Source organism: Protopterus annectens, chromosome 9.part0 (assembly GCF_019279795.1).
Source record: "Protopterus annectens isolate FY-2018-M chromosome 9.part0, PAN1.0, whole genome shotgun sequence".
Taxonomy (NCBI): domain Eukaryota; kingdom Metazoa; phylum Chordata; order Ceratodontiformes; family Protopteridae; genus Protopterus; species Protopterus annectens.
The window spans coordinates 1552724075-1552744208 of record NC_056743.1 but is presented as its reverse complement, the minus strand read 5'-3'; the positions used below and the strand labels follow the sequence as shown (position 1 = coordinate 1552744208).

The 20134-nt window shown below is 35.3% G+C and overlaps 1 long non-coding RNA gene across 2 annotated transcripts in view; it reads left to right on the top strand.

Annotated features, from left to right (window-relative positions):
- Positions 1-3170: 3170 nt before the first annotated feature.
- The window catches only part of LOC122812175, an 86976-nt gene continuing 70012 nt past the window's right edge, over positions 3171-20134 (top strand). The window contains exon 1 of one of the 2 annotated variants that reach the window (XR_006366349.1): positions 3171-3503. This is a non-coding gene — a long non-coding RNA (uncharacterized LOC122812175). The remainder of the gene's footprint in view (positions 3504-20134) is intronic. The other variant, XR_006366348.1, reaches the window with a different exon arrangement.

The window sequence follows — 20134 nt, the reverse complement described above, 5'->3', positions numbered from 1 at the left end:
ATAACACTTTTGCTGAATTCAGTATTAAATAGGAGTCCATTGCCCATTTTTGAAAGTCACAAGCTGCATGGTCATTAAAATGATGGGATACACCCACCATCTTGGCTGAAGATTTCCATGTGTTACCAAGGCAACTGGCATGAAGACCACCATGTGGAGTGATAAAAAAAACATATTGAATAGCCCAGACCTCCACAGCTCTGAAAGTAAATCTGCAGAATTTAATATATGTATATATATATATATATATATATAGATATATATATATATATATATATATATATATATATATATATATATATATATATATTATATATCTATATATCTATATATATATATATATATATATATATATATATATATATATATATATATATATATATATATATATATATATATATATAAATAAATACATGTGTGTGCGTGTGTGTGTGTGTGTGTGTGTGTGTGTATATATATATATATATATATATATATCTATATATAGTGGAAATCTGTGGTACATTTTGTGGCAGGAATGTTGATGCATACAAAAGGAAAGACCTGCAGAATAAATGATGAACATAGTATAGTGGTGTATGTGTAGTGGGGGGGGAGGGGGTCAAGCAAGACGAATGCAAGCACTGCCTCATTTTATTACTCTTCATGAATGCTTAGACAGCAGAATTCTGGCTAACCCTTTTCCAAGGAAAATTTGTGAGAAAAGTATACACATAAAACTACTTCAAATGATTTTTATTCTTTAGTATTAAGCAAGAAAATATGTGTACAAATTAAGCAAAATACTACATCCTCTAAGGCAAGTAAATTCATTCTAAACTGTTTCAGACACATGCTCTATGTGTATGTACTAGAATCAAATATTATTCTTTACTTGTAAGTTAATTACCAGAATATGTATCTTTATTAGGTTGGAAAGTAAATGTTATCTATGAAACGTATCACTATATTTATATTATAGGGACTGCTTGTGCCCCTTACCATCAGAAATGAGCCGTACACTTAAGAATGTTGTAAGGTATCTCATCACCGGAGCTGTCAAACATCAGTACAGACGACGGGAAGACATGAATACATGAATACAAAACTGAAAACCTGCAGTCTGCTGTTTTTCAGATGTCTGATATCCCCCACTCCAGGATTCCTGATGCTAGTCAGGAAATCTAAATAATCAGATAAATATGCAACTTTATGGATCAGTATACAGAAGTCAATCAGAAATTCAAACCAAAGCATATTCTTTAAAAACTAATTTAGGCAGATGAAGCACAAACCTTCAAGATATACCATTTATGAAGACAAGTTGAACAAAACGCCCTCCTCAGATAGAATGCAATAAGAATCACAAGTCTGAATTTTCTTCTTGCCTGAGCAGAGTTGACATGTCCAAGGACCACTAGTTATGTTGATGGTCCATATGAATGTAGATATGGAGGAATGGATGATGAAAATACACCTACAACTAAAAAAGTGACTTCATAGTTGCTTGAGTAGTGCCCAAAAAGGAGAGCAGATGTTATTTCTTCCCATGCACTCTGTATTAATTGTGACACATTAACTTTATAACTTAAAATTAACAAATACTGTACAACATTAAAATAAGCAATAAAAAGCAAATAGCTGTTTAAATGGTAGTTGGAAATGCAAGTTTTCTACAGAGCATTCATATTCCAAAGACAGCTTTCCTTTACGTAAGTAGTGCTTTGGAGCTACTGTTACATTCATTTAACATCTACAAGATTTCTTGTCTTTAATGCAAAATAAATGAGCATATTGTCTGGCAATATATGAAATGGAAGACAACACTTTACAGTCCACCTATTTATTAAAAAATAATAATTTTGCTTATAAATGGATAAAGTTGATTACATTATTGATAGTACACACTGTGGGCATCTGCGTTATTCAATATTAGTTTGCAATAGACAGACAGAGCAGTTATAAATATTCTAGGAAGTGGTGAAATGTGAAATGTTAGATATTCCACGAGCAACACTATCATTTACAGAATATGTAGATGGAATATACATAATTTCACGGCTGTTTCTGATAATCACACATCTGCCATGTGACTATTCTTGCCAGAGCAGCAGTACGTGACTCATTTAGTTCAAAGGCTGGAGAGTGATGTTTAGTGAGATTCATTGCTACAAAGGAAGCCACATGACAGTGTATGACTATAGTCTAGAGAATCAGGATAATTCACATGAAGTGTGGGTGAGTTTTGCCTTCCTGTTGAAGGCACATAGATTTTAATATCACTGAGGACTGTGTTTCTGCAGTGACATTATAGACATTTTTCTGGTTAATTCCATTGGTTTCATTTGCTCATATGAGCATATGCTGAAAATGAGTCTCACAATATCCTTAATGATCTTCCATATTCAAAATGTCAAAATGTCAGTAAAGATGCCTGCTTGCATGAGTGTGGAATCAAATATCCCACTGTCAAGAATGATTCAGTACTTGTAAGTGACATGTTTATGAAACAAAGAATGAATCAATCAATGTTTTCAGGAAATTAAGTTTTATTTTACATCTCACAAGGTAAACTGTAATAGCTATGCACTGCCATCAATTAAATATGATATTTTAATATGTTTCTTTAAGCCTGTAGCTAATGCTGCAATGTTTTAAAACTCTGTTAATGATAAAGCAAAAAGCAATTAATTAAAAAAAAATAAGCCACCATGTGTTAATGCTTACTGGTAGTGTTAGCTGTGTTGCAGATAACTGTAGATTTGCAACTGTTCATGTATCATCTTTTAAGTTCAGCTTTAGTATTCATTTTTTTAAGGTTTCAGCCGAAACTGAAGTTGAGTGTGCTTGAAAGCCAAAGAGCTTATCAGGCCTTTGGTTATGCTTTCAGGATTTCCCCATCTTTCACCACGGGGAGTACAGACAGGAAACTGAAGTGTCAAGTACCTAACCAGCAACTTCCTCCTGCTGCACAAGCTTTGGGTTTTCTTAGAATTTCAATTTGAGACATTATTTCTCCTTCTGTCCTGGAAGTCTGCCATAATACAAAAAAGTCAATAAGCAGTCAGTTTTAAAAATGTACTTGTTATGGAATTTTGTGTTACCATTCCGGATAGATGAGCCCTGAATTAAATACTGACTGCAAAAGCTGGCACAGAGGTACTCTACCAAGATGGGACAAAAAGGGGGCTTTCCAGACTTGAACATGTGCTGGGTGTACGAATGGAATATACGCCTATGCAAATGAGCATTGACCTTTTCCTTTATATGTTTAAGCGCCTGAGTGTGAAGTGGGTCATTTTCTGTGTGTGAGTGGGTGTGTTTCACTTGTGATGCATCTTGTTTCAAATGAGCAATAACATGTTGTAAGCTAAAACTGAAAATGAAAAAGTAATCTATCTGAAGGAGAAAAAATGGAAAATGAAAGAAAACCTGAAGAAAAGATGAGCCAAACTGAAATTAAAGGATTCTTCTATGAGAACTTTAACATTTTACATGATCTCTGCAACAAGAATTGGTTTCTGGTAGGTGTTGTTGAGTGTATGTAGAAGTAACAGATATACTGTACTGCATATATGATAATTTAGTTGTGAAACAATTAATATTTGAAAGATGTTTGCATAACTTTTTTTAAAATGAATTGCAATATTTGCCTTCATCTTGTTCTGAACGCAGCAGTTACATGAGACAACTTAACAATAGGTTTTGACAGAATGGCAATGCTTGCAGATAATTTTCATGTGGCACAGTTTACAAGCTTCAATAGATGAAAATGCCATAGATGCAGCTCGTAATATAATCTTACCTGGATAAAAAGGTATAAATAAAAATACAAGGTTACATTCCTATATTCATCTGTGGAATCTGTATTAAACACACTGAGAATTCAAAAGTAGTATGCATGTATCCTGTACTGTCATAGGTTTATAGGTTCATAGGTAGGTACTAGGCTATCAGCCCAAGGGCCTAAGTAAGCCTAGCCAACAAGGTTCCCTGGCTTATGCCACCCAAGAAAGTTATTTTCCTGTGCCACTGTCGAGCAGAGACACAGAAGTGATCCCGGGGTGTATTTCTTATTTCCCATCCACTCATCAAGATTTTTCTTAAAGAGTGCTAATGAAGAACTTTGCTTGACATAGATGAGTAGCCTGTTCCAGAGTATGGAAAGTCTCTGGGACAGAAATCTATCCCTCCAGCATGTCCTGTTTATTGTGGTGACAAGGTTTAGGTCCCTAGAGTGTGTAGCTCGGAGGGATTGGGATTTCTTTAGGTGTAGCATGTCCAACAGCTCTGGGTTTGACATAGCTTTATATGTTAGGCAGAGATCACCTCGGAATAGGCGATATGCTACGGAGTAAAGCTGGAATTTTTTGAGGCGGTCAGTGTAGGGCATTTGTTTGCTTCTATTTTATTTTTTACTTACACAGTATACCCTTTGTAGATTACCAATAAATATGCCACACTTCCTTTCACAATTTAACTATTCTACTCCATGAACAATATGTCATCTATGGCTGCTGAAGTGAAAAATCAAATAAAAACTTCAGAACTGCACAGTGGATATAATCAAACAGAAATTTTGCAGGTTATCATTAGATGTGGCTGGTTGCCAGATTCTCTCATGTCATTATCCCAAAATGTTTTATGGTAGTGCATTTATTTTATACACAAAAATAACAAAACTGCAATATATTACCATATCAGTAAAGTTAATTTATCAGTAAAGTTTATTTTGTGGGGAAAGGTAAAACATTTGCCAAGCACCTCAGAGTTTATTTTGACTCTAACTAGGCCATTTTTTTCCTTTAAAGATGCAATTAGAATTCCCATGCATGTTTTCTAATTGTTTTATTACTCAGACATTTGGATTGATAAAATGTAACAAAAGAAATAAATTAATCTAGAAACAGCTGAGACTTCATCTGGTTAGTACATAAGGTGTATGATTCTAGAAACTGAGAAATAATAGCAAACATGTATAATATATAATGTGTATAACTATATTTTCAACCCATCATTTCATAGATGTAATGTAAAGCAGGAGAAATATCTGCATAGATTTATAAAATGATTTTCTGTTTATGACACTGAAATGAGATATCTGCTGTACAACTTTTTTTTTATTTTGCTTTCCATAAAGAAGCAGTATTTAGTATATTTGAAGTATATAACAGTTTTACTAGCAATTAAATGTTTTCATCATTGTAAATTTATACCTTTACCAGTTTTGTTTCTAAGTATTCTTTAAGCATTGTCTCTGTCTGTCCCTCCAGTTTGGCATTTCAAAGCCCAGTCCCTGCAGAAACCAGTTCTTTACCTATATTTTTCACCGCACAGTAAATGTTATATTTGTTTTGCCAGCTGCTTGTCTTCCAATGTCTTTATTTAAACTAGACAGCTGAATTTTAATGCTATGACAGTTGTTTCTTGTTGCTGTTGTTTCTGTATTTAGTTGTGCACAAGTACTTATATGCATGACTACCTCTCCCTGTCTCTCCCTCCATATATATATATATATATATATAAATAACACACACACTCACGCGCACACACACACACACACACACACAGACACACATATTATATATATATATATATATATATATATATATATATATATATATATATATATATATTTATATATAAAATATATATATATATATATAACAATTTTAATTGCATATTTTAAACTGTAATATGCTGTGATATGTTGCTGTTTTTATTATAATTTGGCAACTTAGGATGACTCTCAAAATGAAATATAGCATAGAATGTCAAAGCATTTTAAAAGAATGAACACAAATTCACATAGGGCACAAATATATACATTTCCATGCATGTGCACACACACACACACACACACACACACATACATGTGCATGTTTCATTTATGTGCATGTATCCTTGCTTACAAAAATATACATTCAAACACTTTAGCGTAATAAAACAATTAGAGACTTTCTTGCTGTGTAATTTAATTGGAAACATACAATAAATGTTCAGAACACTAATGATTTGAAAGTAAAAACAACTAAGAATACAGCCAACCTTTTTAAACAAATCTAAGGAAATGGAAATGATCAGAGAAAGAATGAGCAGTGGCTAATTATTTTTAAGTGAGAATCTTTAATTTCATTAGCAAAAATATCTAAATAAAATTTACTCTGTTAAACATTTTGTATTGTGCATTACAAATGTGATAGTATATGCAGTGTATTTTGTTAAAAGTATTTAATTAAGGTAGTGGAAATGTAACATTTTTATGAAAAAAAAAATCATAGGCTTACAATCTTTCTGATAATTAATTTTATAATATGTATAGGAAAATAAGTCTGTATGCATCAATGCAGAATACCGCTAGTCAGGGCTCCAATAATTGCACATAACAAATTAAGCACAGACCTGCTGAAAAACATTGCACATACTAATACATAATGGGCCCAATTACAACAGGCTTGCTTTCAGTGTAACTTACTACTTAAACTGAGAGCAGGCTGAAAACAAGTGCTTTGGAACTTGGGCCCCAGTTAAGCCTGTTTATAGATAGGCCTTACATCAAAATAAGTCAATTACACCGAGTCCAAGTCTTTCAGAATCAGGACAGACTTGAACTGAGAGCAGCTGTTTTGGAATTTGGTCCAGTGTTTTTCCAAGGGGCAAGCCCCTTGAATTCTTCCCCTCAAAACCCTAAATAAATTAACTTTGAGACTGCACAGCAGTAGGGAAAATAAACCATTCCTTATCATGCTGTATTGTGATCCTACAAGTAATGTTTTGAGATTGCTCATAATTTGATCAGTACATAACGATAAATAGCATACTGATGACTCACAATGTGATCATCCATAGACAAGCCAGAAAATATGCATGTAAATAAAAAAAAAAAAAAAACGAAACATTGCCCAGACAGTTCAATTTTCCAAAAATGATAAATATAAAACAAAGAGTGAGAAGGTCACACTGAAAAACCAATCAGTAAAAACTAAATGAAAACTCCAGCCAAGGTAGAACTTCCAATGAGTGACTTCCCAAACCTCCTGTAACAGAGACACATGGGATATATGCAAATGACCCTTATGAACATCAGATGTTTCAGCTATATGGCGATTCTGATTGCCCATGACTTTTATGCTTGAAGTCATTTTAATGGACAATTTCAGGCCAAAAAATCCAAACCCCACTAGCTATGGATATGCATATTTCGGCCTTGTTATGACCTCGTGGAAGTTCTAGCTTAGCTGGAGTTTTCATTTAGTTTTTACTGATTGGTTTTTCAGTGTGACCTTTTTACTCTTTGTTTTAATTTATTAGTTGGGATATTTTGCAGTCACCCTAATGATAATGGACATCAGCTGGGTATAACAACCTTGTGTTTCTTATGCTTAGTCAAACACTCTGCTTATGCTATGCTGACGAGGTCATAACAAGGCCGAAGTATGCATATCCATAGCTAGTGGGGTTTGGCTTTATTGGCCTGAAATTGTTGTCCATTAAAACGACTTCAAACGTAAAAGTCATGGGCAATCAGAATCGCCATATAGCTGAAACACCTGATGTTCATAAGGGTCATTTGCATATATCCCATGTGCCTCTGTTACAGGAGGTGTGGGAGGTCACTCATTGGAAGTTCTAGCTTGGCTGGAGTTTTCATTTAGTTTTTAAAAATGATAAATATACAATTGCTTTTTTGTGGCACAATTTGATGAATTTTATCAATAAAAAGTGGTTGTAACATAGAGGTAAAATGTATTCATTCTACAAATAATGGTGGTTTAAAACATAAAATAACTTTTTTGAACATTCTGTACAGGTTATGTAATACAGCTATGGTACACCAGATTCATATTAATGATAAATAAACTCCAAAAATGCAATTAACATGTTCCCAAAACTTGGTACCAATATTTATATGTGTCAGTATGCCCGGTGAAGCAAGTTCACTAAAAGATGATTTGCAAATTATTGATCCAACATACAAAAATATTATTTTGACTGATAATACAGCATATAAAATGTACATCTGGCAATGTATTTAAACCTTTTAGGCAAATAGCTTCATAATATAAATACACAGAAAATCAATTTGCATTTGCACAAAACATTAGACGCCTTCCCTCAAATATTCTCAATAAATATTTCAGGCCTTCCAGGATCCTTTGAAACCCTGTAGACAGAAACAACTGGCTAAAGTAAGACATTTGGAAAATAGTTAAAATAGATCTACTACTGTTTTTATTTACATTTTATTTCTTTTTTTACTTGGAAGATATCAGAGTTGAATTCAACTTTCAGGACAACTCAAAATGTAAATGTAACTAGATATATGCAACCAAATGGAATGATCATTAAAAGTTAAATGTTTGCAAGTCCTTCGACAATGAGTAGTACAAAAATATTTAAGTAGTTTGCAACTGCACAGATTAAGTCAAAGCTGTGGAATATATAGATATGGAGACTGTACAGTAAAATTGTTCTTCTTTCAGTACTAATTACAATTTACACAACCCCTCACGCTCTATCTTTTTAAGATATTTTTAAAGTTGATACTTATGTAGCACTTGTTATTTACATATAAAACAATGCAAGCATTTTCTTTAAAGTGTTAATGTTTACTGTGCAGTAGCAGTGAAAACAAAAGATGTTTGAGTGACTACTTAAGGTAGCACCTAGGGATAGAATTTAAAAACAGTAGCAACTTGACAACACAAAAAAATAACAGTACTGTTATTATCATTTCAACAGTATTGGGAATATGGCACAGTGTGTAGCTTTGTTGCCTCACAGCAAAAAGTCCTCTGGTAAAGTTGGGGTGCCTTCTGTGTACAGTCTGCATGTCCTCCTTGTGTTCATGTGAGTTTTGTTCAGATACTGTGATTTCCGCCACATTTCAAAGACATGTGGTTGGCAGAGTGGTGACTTCTTAATTGTCCCCAGGTGTGTGTGTGTGTGTGTGTGTGTGTGTGTGTGTGTGTGTGTGTAATAAAACCATGGAAATATATTTCCAGTCTCCCCGTAGAAATATATTTCCAATCTCCCCTTGCCTAGTAAACTCTGTGGATGGCAGTTGCATAGTAGTTCAGCATCTGTGGCTGCTGAAAGGAAAAAAAATCAGTTTCAACTCAACAATGGAAAATATACTTAATAACAATGCCCTGTCATGTGTTTTTCCACTATTATTTTCTGCAAAAAAGATTCAGATGGTGCTTTATTAGTGAGTATTTTTTGCTGATTGTTGTCTGTTAATGACCAATGTGTTCTACAGAAAAGAAACTGGTAGAACCAGTAGATGGTGGGATGGTGGCTACGACCCCCCCCCCCCATTGTATCACTCCGTAGAGGGGAATTTTGAATAATATGGGTACTACCTTTTAAGTGTAGATAGTACAAGAGAGAAAATATTAAATCACTACATTGTTTATGCGATCTGTGTTCTCCACTCACATGTAACCCCATCCAGTGAGACAGCAGTGGACTGTCCCTCAGTATAACTCTTCATCTTACATACACTGATAGGTGTTCAGTCCAATTTAATATATTCCTAAATGAAGGAACTGAACACTAAAACAATGTTTTATGAAAAAAAAGTTTGTATACCAGCCCTAGATATTTTAGATCATTTGCATATTACATATGAAGAATATTCCCACAGTATCAACCTAGAGTTCAAGACGTCTCCCTATCCCAAAGATGACTGCATAAAGCAAGTGTAATACTGCACTCTGGGACCAGACAAAAGTTAACAAATGTCAAAGGCTTGCTAGCCCTACACAGTCCAGTATCAGATGACCTGACATTAACGACCCAGATGCTGGAGGAGACAAACTAAGAGGGTGGGTCTGAGTGACTGATTCTGACTCACCCATCTTGGAGGGACGGAGCAGCTGGACACATTGTTATCCTGGTGGATTGGTGACATTGCAAGAATTGCCAGCAGCACAGGAACTATGTCAGGCTGTACATATGCTAAATGACAAATACTGTAACGACAATGAACAGAGAGAGAACTGTACAAATTTTGCACGGGTAATGTCACCATCACAACTTCCATGGGGTTGTATACCAATATCCAAAGAAAACACTTCAGTGATAGGAAATGCTTAGGACCAAAGAACTTTAAGAACTTTAATAAAACAACAAATCAACAAGTCACAAAGCTTTCAGGCCAATGCCCTTTTTCAGTGTGTAGTAAAATAATTTAGCCAACTTCTCAACCTATATAATACAGGTGTAGAATCATGTGACACAGCCTTAATTAAAACGAATTATCCAACTTATTACATAATTATATAGCATATTCAGTTAACATCATTATAAAACATTTTCTCATTTTAGAATTGACTGTTTCTTCTTTAAAACAAGTTTAATACTGATAGTTGTATTAATACCTGGAACAACATCTGCTTGTAGTCTAAGAATCCATTCATGTTCAACTAATTCCAGTCTATTATTTAAATCTCCACCCCTTCTACTTTTTAAATAGCCAGAAACAGCCATCCCACCAGAGATCTGGCTTAAACCCCTATCTCAGACAACAAAATTACACATTCAGGGTATAATATACTTTGAGCAGACAGAAATGACAAAAGAGGAGGTGGAGTAGCTATACTCTTCAAAAACATCTTAACTGTGGCACCTCTAAATCTACAAATATCTACCCCTACTAATACTGACCTACTTCTTGCCAAATTACAAATTAAGGCTAACAAGCATGTAACTATAGTAGCCATTTATATCCCACCAGGCAATAATATTTCCACCATTGAACACATCATTCAATGTATCTCTAATAACATCACCCAATAAACTATTATCAGGGGTGATCATAATACTTACTGGTTTACTTGTAATTAACAATCCTAACAACTACATTAATACCTATGGTTTCTCACAAATTATCCAGTTCCCTACCAGATTAGGCAAAAAATATAACAAGCACTCCATTCTTGACTAGGCCTTAACAAACAAACCCACCCATTATCAAAATGCTGTTTATCAGACAACATCAGTGATCACATACCTACCTACCTACTTAGGCAACACATTGTCCCTACTTGTTCAGTATATGTTGTCAGATCCATAATAAGAAACATTTTAAACCACAGAAACTAATATACACTCTAAAACACTGTAACTGGAGGCCACTGAAGACTTTAACCTTAGATGCAGCAGTTGAGCATTTTAATAATACTTTCCCCAATATACTCAACAGTATGGCACCCCAAGAACACTTTGTGTCAAAACAAATTCTGCCCTATGGCTTACTACTGAAACAAAAACCCTCCTTAAGCAAAGGGACAAGGCTTGAATCTCTCGGCATACTAGCAAAACTCTACCTGATCATACAACTTCTCAACAACTCAGGAACAAAGTTAAACATCAAATCAAGCTAGACAAAAAAAAACTATTACACTAACATGCAAATGAAGTATCAAAATAACCCATAAAAGTTCTGGGCTACAATCAAAAACATACTCAGTCCCAGACAAACCACAACCCCCTGCCTACCTTACCAAATAACTCAGAAACCACTGCTGAACAGTTTAACAAATACTTTACAGAAAGCATTCTTGCACTAGCCAGCGATAACTCAAATAACCTACAAACAACTAACAATCTTCTTCTTCTTTTGGCTGCTCCCGTCAGGGGTCACCACAGCAGATCAACTGTTTCCATTTCTTCCTGTCCTCTGCATCTTGCTCTGTCACACCAACCACCTGCATGTCCTCTCTCACCACATCCATAAACCTTATCTTAGGCCTTCCTCTTTTCCTGTTACCTGGCAGCTTCATCCTTAGCATCTTTTTCCCAATATACTCTGCATCCCTCCTCAGCACATGTCCAAACCAACGTAATCTTGCCTCTCTGGCTTTGTCTCCAAACCTTCCAACAACTAACAATCTAAATAACAATAATACTTCCTTCTCATTTCAACCATCCCCACTAAAACCATAGAAAATCTCCTAAAAAAATAAACCAACTACAACTGCAGCTGATAACTTACTAGCAGAGATCCTAAAAATTGCAGCTGAGGCTATATCTTATTCCATATCAATACTGATTAACTGCTCAATTTCTGAAAACTACGTCCTTACCATCTGGAAAATGTATTATATTATCCCCCTACATAAAGCTAGTAAATCAACTGAACTAACCAATTATCGCTCCATAGCTATCCTATCCCCGCTTTCAAAACTCCTGGAGAAATGTATACATTCCCAACTTATGAGATATCTCACATCTATTAACTTACTTGCCATCTCCCAACATGGATTTAGACCATCCCATAGTACAACAACTGCTCTACTTAGCTTTTCCAACACCATAAACCAATACAGGAATGAGGAAAACATAGTCCCATCAGTTTTCTTGGATATGTCCAAAGCCTTTGACACACTCTCCCACAACAAACTTCTCACTGCTTTCTCAGACCTAAAGATACATCCTTCATGTGTCTCATGGTTCCATAGCATACCTCTCAACCTGGAAACATCAAAAATCTGGACAAAGGCCCATGGAAAATAGGTACAAATTGGCATGCTGATTAACATAAAATTTGCATGCATAATTATGTAACCACGCCCACTTCGAAGGAATTGTGGGATGCCAACTTTCAAACGCAAACTGACGAACAGACAACCAAAATATGGCCCCAAGTGGTGGTAGAATAGGGAGAGACTTTAGCCTCTTGCTCCTTGTACGAAAGATACAGGGTTTGAGTATGTGTAATTCTATCAGTTATACCTAACTGGGGCATTTACACAAACACACACACATGCAGAGCAATACACAAATCCAGCTTGCTTGTAAAAAAAATGCAGAGCAATACACACAAATCCCAGCTTACTTGTAAAATAAAATGCAGAGCAATACACACAAATCCCTGCTTGCTTGTAAAATAAAATGCAGAGCAACACATAAATCCCAGCTTGCTTGTAAAATAAAATGCAGAGCAACACACACAAATCCCAGCTTGCTTGTAAAATAAAATGCAGAGCAATACACACAAATCCCACCTTGTTTGTAAAATAAAATGCAGAGCAATACACACAAATACCAGCTTGCTTGTAAAATAAAATGCAGAGCAACACACACAAATCCAGCTTGCTTGTAAAATGAAAATGCAGTGCAATACACACAAATCCAGCTTGCTTGTAAAATAAAATGCAGAGCAATACACACAAATCCAGCTTGCTTGTAAAATAAAATGCAGAGCAATACACACAAATGCAGACTAATTGGTTGAATAAATGCAGAAAATCGGCATAATAAAATAATGCAGAAAATTGGTTAATTGGGCTCTGACTTATAGAGAGAGTAGAGAAGATACACTGGCACAGCAGATACTTCATAGTTCTTGGACTTGCAGCTTACTTTTCACAGCAGAAATAAATACGTTCTCTCAACCGTACTGTTAAATATGTTCTCTCGTACTTATAGCGACAGCAATACACTGGCTGGCACACACACATTACACATACCTTGCTTAATTAAACTGTAAAATAAAATACAAACAAACACACACACATTAGCGATTGGGCCCCAGCAACAAACTTTCACAGCATGGCACAGCAAATATAATCGGCTAAGCAAATAAGTTCTCAGAGACTCGGACTTACAGCAACAGCAGATAAAATACATATGGCACAGCAGATAAAATCAGACTTTCGCAACAGTTCTCTCGCTCGGACTTGCAGCACAGCAGAAAAAAAAGTACCATATGCCACTAAGCAGCATACGAGCCCACAAGTTAGTTTTTCTTACCAGCCTGGGACATGTGAGCGGAGTGACTCAACAGACTCTGCAAAACTTACACACACACACACACACACACACACACACACACACACACACACACCCTACTGCCAGACATAATCCTACCTGTGAAATCCTATTCCTTCCTTCCAAAACATTTCTGAACACCTCCAAAAGCAAACTGGCTGAAAGAAGCCACAAAGTGTGCTCGTTTGAGAAAAGAGCTTAAGAAGCAGTTCAGAACTTCCACCTGTTTCTGAAAACATTACGAGCTGAAGCAACAGTTCCAACATTATGACCGGCAAGCTGAAACAAATGTTTCTAAAAACATTACAAACCGGCAGAGCGTTTCAGCGCTCATTTGAATGAATCACTCGCACATCATGGAGGAAGCCGGAAATGAACCCTTGAGTTCAATTCCGACAGGCTGAAAGCCCTGACGGAGCTGACGTCATCACTCACATGATGTCGTCAGCTTAAAATACGAAATGGGGGAAAATTGAAAAATAAAATGAAAACTAAAGCTGGTAAAAGTCGGAAACAGAAGGGTGCCACTCGGGAATTGTGGCACCCCAATATTTGGACCCCAAAACTCGGTAAAAACCGAGTTATTCGGGATGGTTGGGAAGTATGTTCCATAGTTACTTAACGGGTCATCTGCAGGCAGTTAAAAAGCAAAATGCTCTCTTCCCTATTACCTTTGGGGTCCCACAGGGATCCATACTTGGCCCTATTCGCTTCAGTACTTTCACCAATACAGGAGGGTGGCCTAATGGTTAAGGTGTTTGCCTTACAAACACAAGGTGCAGGGTTTGAGTCTCACAAGGGATAATTGGCTAAGCTTAAAATGGCTTGCAAGGGCAGTTAGCTTAGTACTAATCTATGAACCTATGAACCTCAACACAGCCACCTCATTTGTCACCATTACCCAATATGCAGATGATTCATCATTAATATGTGCAGTCCCTACCATGCAACAACTTCAGGACAAAACACAGCAGGCCGTTACAGAAATTGAAACATGGCTGGCTAACTCCCAACTTATTCTTAACCCCCCAAAATTACAAAACTTATGATCTTTAACCTACCAGACCACCAGATTTCCCCCACAGTTGCACATCACAGCTAATAACAACGCAAAAATTACACCTAAACCATCCACCAAACTACTAGGAGTCACTGTAGTTGATAAGCTAAGATTTGACTTGCAAACAATTTAAAAAGTCCACAAAAAATGGGCACCCTTTACAGAAACAAAAAATTTTTAACAGACTCCTCAAGAGCTGCCCTAGCCAGAGCCCACCTACTAACTCTATTATATGCTTCATCCATCCTTATCATCCTCAAAAAAAAAACAGATTTAGATAAATTGAATACATACTATAACAAAATAGCTAAGTTTGCTGCTGGATCATTACACTGGTCATATCAGTCTAGCCCTCAAAAAACTCTCCTGGCTTGAACTACATCAGCTACTTGCATACAACTAATTAATCATGGCCCACAAATTACTCTATAACCATGAAAAAACTCCAGCTTTCCAAAGCTTACTACAACCTTACTCTAACACTCGAACACTATGATTATCAAATAAATCTTTACTACAAGTCTCTAAAACTAAAAACACTGCAGGAGACTCCTTATACTCTTCATATATCTCAAACACCTGGAACTCTCTCCCTCTCCCATAATATTAGAACCACTGACAACACACACCAGTTTAAAAAATGACTCAAATGATTTAGTTGACGCTTGGCTCTGCTCATGCAACACCCCTGGCTGATCTCCTGTTATCATAAGTACACTTTCCATTAATTATTCAGCCTGTCTCTTGGACAGTGATCTTATTTGTATTATGATTATTTTTATTCTTAAATGTGTGATAAATCTAGAATTATTTCCCTTTACAAATGTAAATTAATGGTCCTAGGTTCTATGTTAATATCACTGTGTCAAGTTCCATATCTGATGTTGTATCTGCTGTTAGACTTGCATCTACTGTAACCTATGTTGTGTATATTGTTTGTCATGCTGTATTTACTGTTACAAATGTTGTATGTACTGTCACTTTTTGTGGAGCTTTTCTTCCCAGGCCTCCACTGAAAATGGGCTCTGCCCAGTCAGACTTTCCCAGTAAACAAATGTAAAATAAAATAATAAATATACTAAGTTAATCACCCTAAGCTGAAATTCATGTTCCAAACCTGTTTCTCCTATATGCTTGGCTAGTGCATTGGTAATAATATTTCATCTTATCTCTGATCTATGCTCAGTTATTCGATCTTTATGTCTACGTGTGGACTTACCAATGTAGAAAGCAGAGCATTTTGAGAAAGTAGCAAGATATATGACATTATAACTATTACAGGTAGCTTACAGGTAGCAGAACATCTAAAAGTATATTTTTCTTTAGTTACAGGATTTATAAATTCATTACTTCTTTGTATGTCCTTACAACATACACAGTTATAACACGAGAAGGTGCCAAGTCTATGCATTTCTTTATTTATTAGTGACTTCATGTCTTTAAAGCATAAACGTCTTTTGAGATTAGAACTATTCTTATAAGTGAAGATATTTTGCTATTATCTAAAGTTTGAACTTTATTCTATCTAGTACAGACACTGTTGTTGATGCTATAACTGACCTAAAGTTGTTTATTAAAAATCTAAGCTTATAACTTACTTTAAAAAAACTCATTATCAAATGCTTCTAATGCTTGTAAGGAAGCAAATACTTTTATACCTGTAAATTGTCCTATACTTAATGCATTTAATAATGTATGTAAGAAATAAATTTGTGAAGCGTATGCTAAGAAGAATGCTAAGAAGGATTATAATTTAACTTATAAAGAGCATGAAACACTTGTTAAATTACAAAGTAATGAGAATATTGTCATCAAACATTTGACAAGGGAGGGGCTATGGTGATACTAAACAAATGTGATTGTGATGCCTATATGCTTGAGTTCTTGAATGATGATGCTACCTTTACTTGTATAACTGCTGATATAAAAATGCTTATTATGAAAGTTAATACATGCATCTATGATATGCAATTGAATGGTGACATTTTGATTGATTTATTTCACTTTGTTAATGTTCCTCGTCCCATTACACCAGTAGTGTATGGATTACCTGAGGTACATAAAGTTTGGAACACCCATTGATGAGACCAATAGTAGCTGGAGGTGGGTGGATAATGGAACCAACTTCAGTTTATTTGCAATCAGTTCTTAGTGGTCTACTATCAAAGGTTAATAGCTATGTTAAAGATACTGGTGATTTTTTTAATCCAACTATATGAGTGGCATAAATATAATGAAGGTACTAGTTTCACGTTTGCAACTTTACATAGCAAATCTTTGTTCACAGTGATTCCCAATGATTATGGCTTGGATGCCTTTTTTCAAGAATTTTTATGTGAACATGGCAATATGTCTACAAGAGATGTTAATACTATATATGAGCTCTTGGATTTAGCACTAAATAACAATGTGTTTATGTTTCAGGACTTTGTATTACATCAAAAAGCAAGTGCTGCTATGGGTACTCCCATAGCAAACACCTGTGCTAATATTGTTGAAGATTCTCGGGAGGAGCAGTTTGTATATAAATGTCCATCAATTTTTGCACATAAATTGACTTTTTATAAGTGTCTTCTGGACAATGTTTGTATGATATGGAAAGGTGAATGTTCTGAATTACTATAATTTGTTGAATACCTGAATGAGACTACCCAGTTTCTAAAATTTACTTTATATTTTTCTTCTAATGAAGTAAATTATTTAGATGTTAAACTGGAGATAGTTAACAATAGTATTAGAACTTCTATATTTAAGAAGGAAGTACAAGTAAATAAGTACACACATAGAGCCAGCGTGCATGCTTCCCATGTATTTAACCACAGTGAAAAGTCAGCTAATGCATGCTAGCTGGTTGAATACAGATGATGCTAAATGTATTGCAGATGGAAGTTATGATGAATGAATTTAGAGAAAGAGGATACAATAATGATTCACTAGAAAATCTGAAGAAATATATAGTAAATGACAGAAAGAACAATAGTAGGCCTTATTTTTCAGATAAGGACTGTCTACAAAAGATTAATTGTCAGGATAAATCTGTACAGTTACAATACATTACTAAATATAATAGAAGGACTGATGAAATTAAACAAATTATTACAAAAAACTGGAATATTTTAGTCACAATGCCAGAGATCAAGCAGTTGATAAGATAAAGCGAGTTTTGCTTATAAGAATAGTTCTAATTCCAAAAGACGTTTATGCTATAAAGACATGAAGTCACCCATCTTCTTATTCTTTCAGCTGCTCCCATTAGGGGTCGCCACAGCGGATCATCTGTTTCCATTTCTTTCTGCCCTCTGCATCTTGCTCTGTCACACCAACCACCTGCATGTCCTCTCTCACCACATCCATGAACCTTATCTTAGGCCTTCTTCTTTAACTGTTGCCTGGCAGCTTCATCCTTAGCATCTTTTTCCCAATATACTCTGCATCCCTCCTCAGCACATGTCCAAACCAACATAATCTTGCCTCTCTGGCTTTGTCTCCAAACCTTCCAACCTGAACTGACCCTCTAATATACTTATTCCTAATCCTGTCCACCCTCGTCACACCCAGTGTAAATCTTAACATCTTTAACTCTACCACATCCAACCCAGCCACTGGGGATGCACAAGCCAGTGCATTTCTTTGTGCCGGTCCCAAGCCCGGATATATGGAGAGGGTTGCGTCAGGAAGGGCATCCAGCGTAAAATTTTGCCAAATCATACATGCGGACAACATGAAGTCACCCATAAATAAAGAAATGCATAAACTTGGCACTTTCCCTTGTTATAACTGTGTATGTTGTAAGGACATACAAAGAAGTAATGACTTTATACATCTTGTAACTAAAGAAAAATATATGTTTAGATGTTCTGCTACCTGTAAAAGTTATAATGTTATATATCTTGCTACTTGCTCAAAATGCTTTGCTTTCTACATTGGTAAGTCCACACTTAGACTTAAAGATCAAATAATTGAGCATATATCAGAGATAAGAAGAAATATTAATACCAATGCACTAACCAAGCATATAGGAGAAGCAGGTTTGGAACATGAATTTCACTTCAGGTGATTAACTTAGTATATAAAAGTAGAAGGGGTGGAGATTTAAATAACAGACTAGAATTGAATATAAATGGTCTCTTACACTACAGGCAGCTGTTGTTCCAGGTATTAATACAATTATCAATATTACACCTGTTTTAAAGAAGAAACAATCAATTCTAAAATGAGAAAATGTTTTATAATGATTTTAACTGAATATACTATATATGTTGGATAACTGATTTTAATTTAGGCTGTGCCACATGATTCTACACCTGTATTACATAAGTTGAGAAGTTGGCTGAATGATTTTACTACACACTGAAGAAGGGCATTCACCCAAAACATTTGTGACTTATTAAGTTATTGTTTTATTAAAGTTCTCAAAGGTCTGTGGTCCTAAGCGGTTCCTATCACTGAAGTGTTTTTCTTTGGATTTGTGCTATAGCTTTTCAATGAAGGTTAACCATAGCATTGGTCCATTTACTTGTTGTATAGCATTATGACACCTGCACATAATTCCTCTGTAGCTACCTAGATAATAGAATCTTTGCTGTTTGGCTATAATAATCATGTGTGCCTAATGAGTTTTATGCAGTTTATAAATAACTGTATGTTAATTTGCATATAGTTGATGCAGCGTGCAGATTTCAGCCACAACCATATTATACATTGATTTCTCTACCAGATGAAAAGAAAGTAGCATCCCCTTGTCTTCTCTGACAAAGCACACTTAATCAGATTAACAACCAGCTTACGGGGACCATTAGGAAGCTCAAAGTGGGTACAAACTTAAAATACCCACTAAAACCAAAAATAGCTGAAAATCTTTCTTTAACTATGTCAGGAAGTTAAGAACTAACACCCAACACAGTTGTTAATTAGTGCTGCATGTAACCCAACATATGTGAATCATTTTGCTATAACTGCTATTATATCAATATTGTTTAAAATTGTACTTGTTTTAAAATATATTACTGGAGCTTTTCTCCTCGGGTCTCCACTGAAAATGGGCCACAAGCCCAGTTGGACAAACCCGGTTAACAAATGTCAATAAATAAATAAATAAATGTATGACAAAATATTTGTGCTTATAACAATAGGCATCAAGGACTTATACACAGTAATTCCACACAAGCTTGGTGTGGAATGGTTCTGTGAATATTTATATGAAAAAGGTGTTCCACAAATGCAAATTAACACTTATGAGCAACTTATTGATATGGTTTTAATGAATAATTTATGAAGAAAAAACATTTTTGTGCAGATTGAAGGTGTCGCCATTGG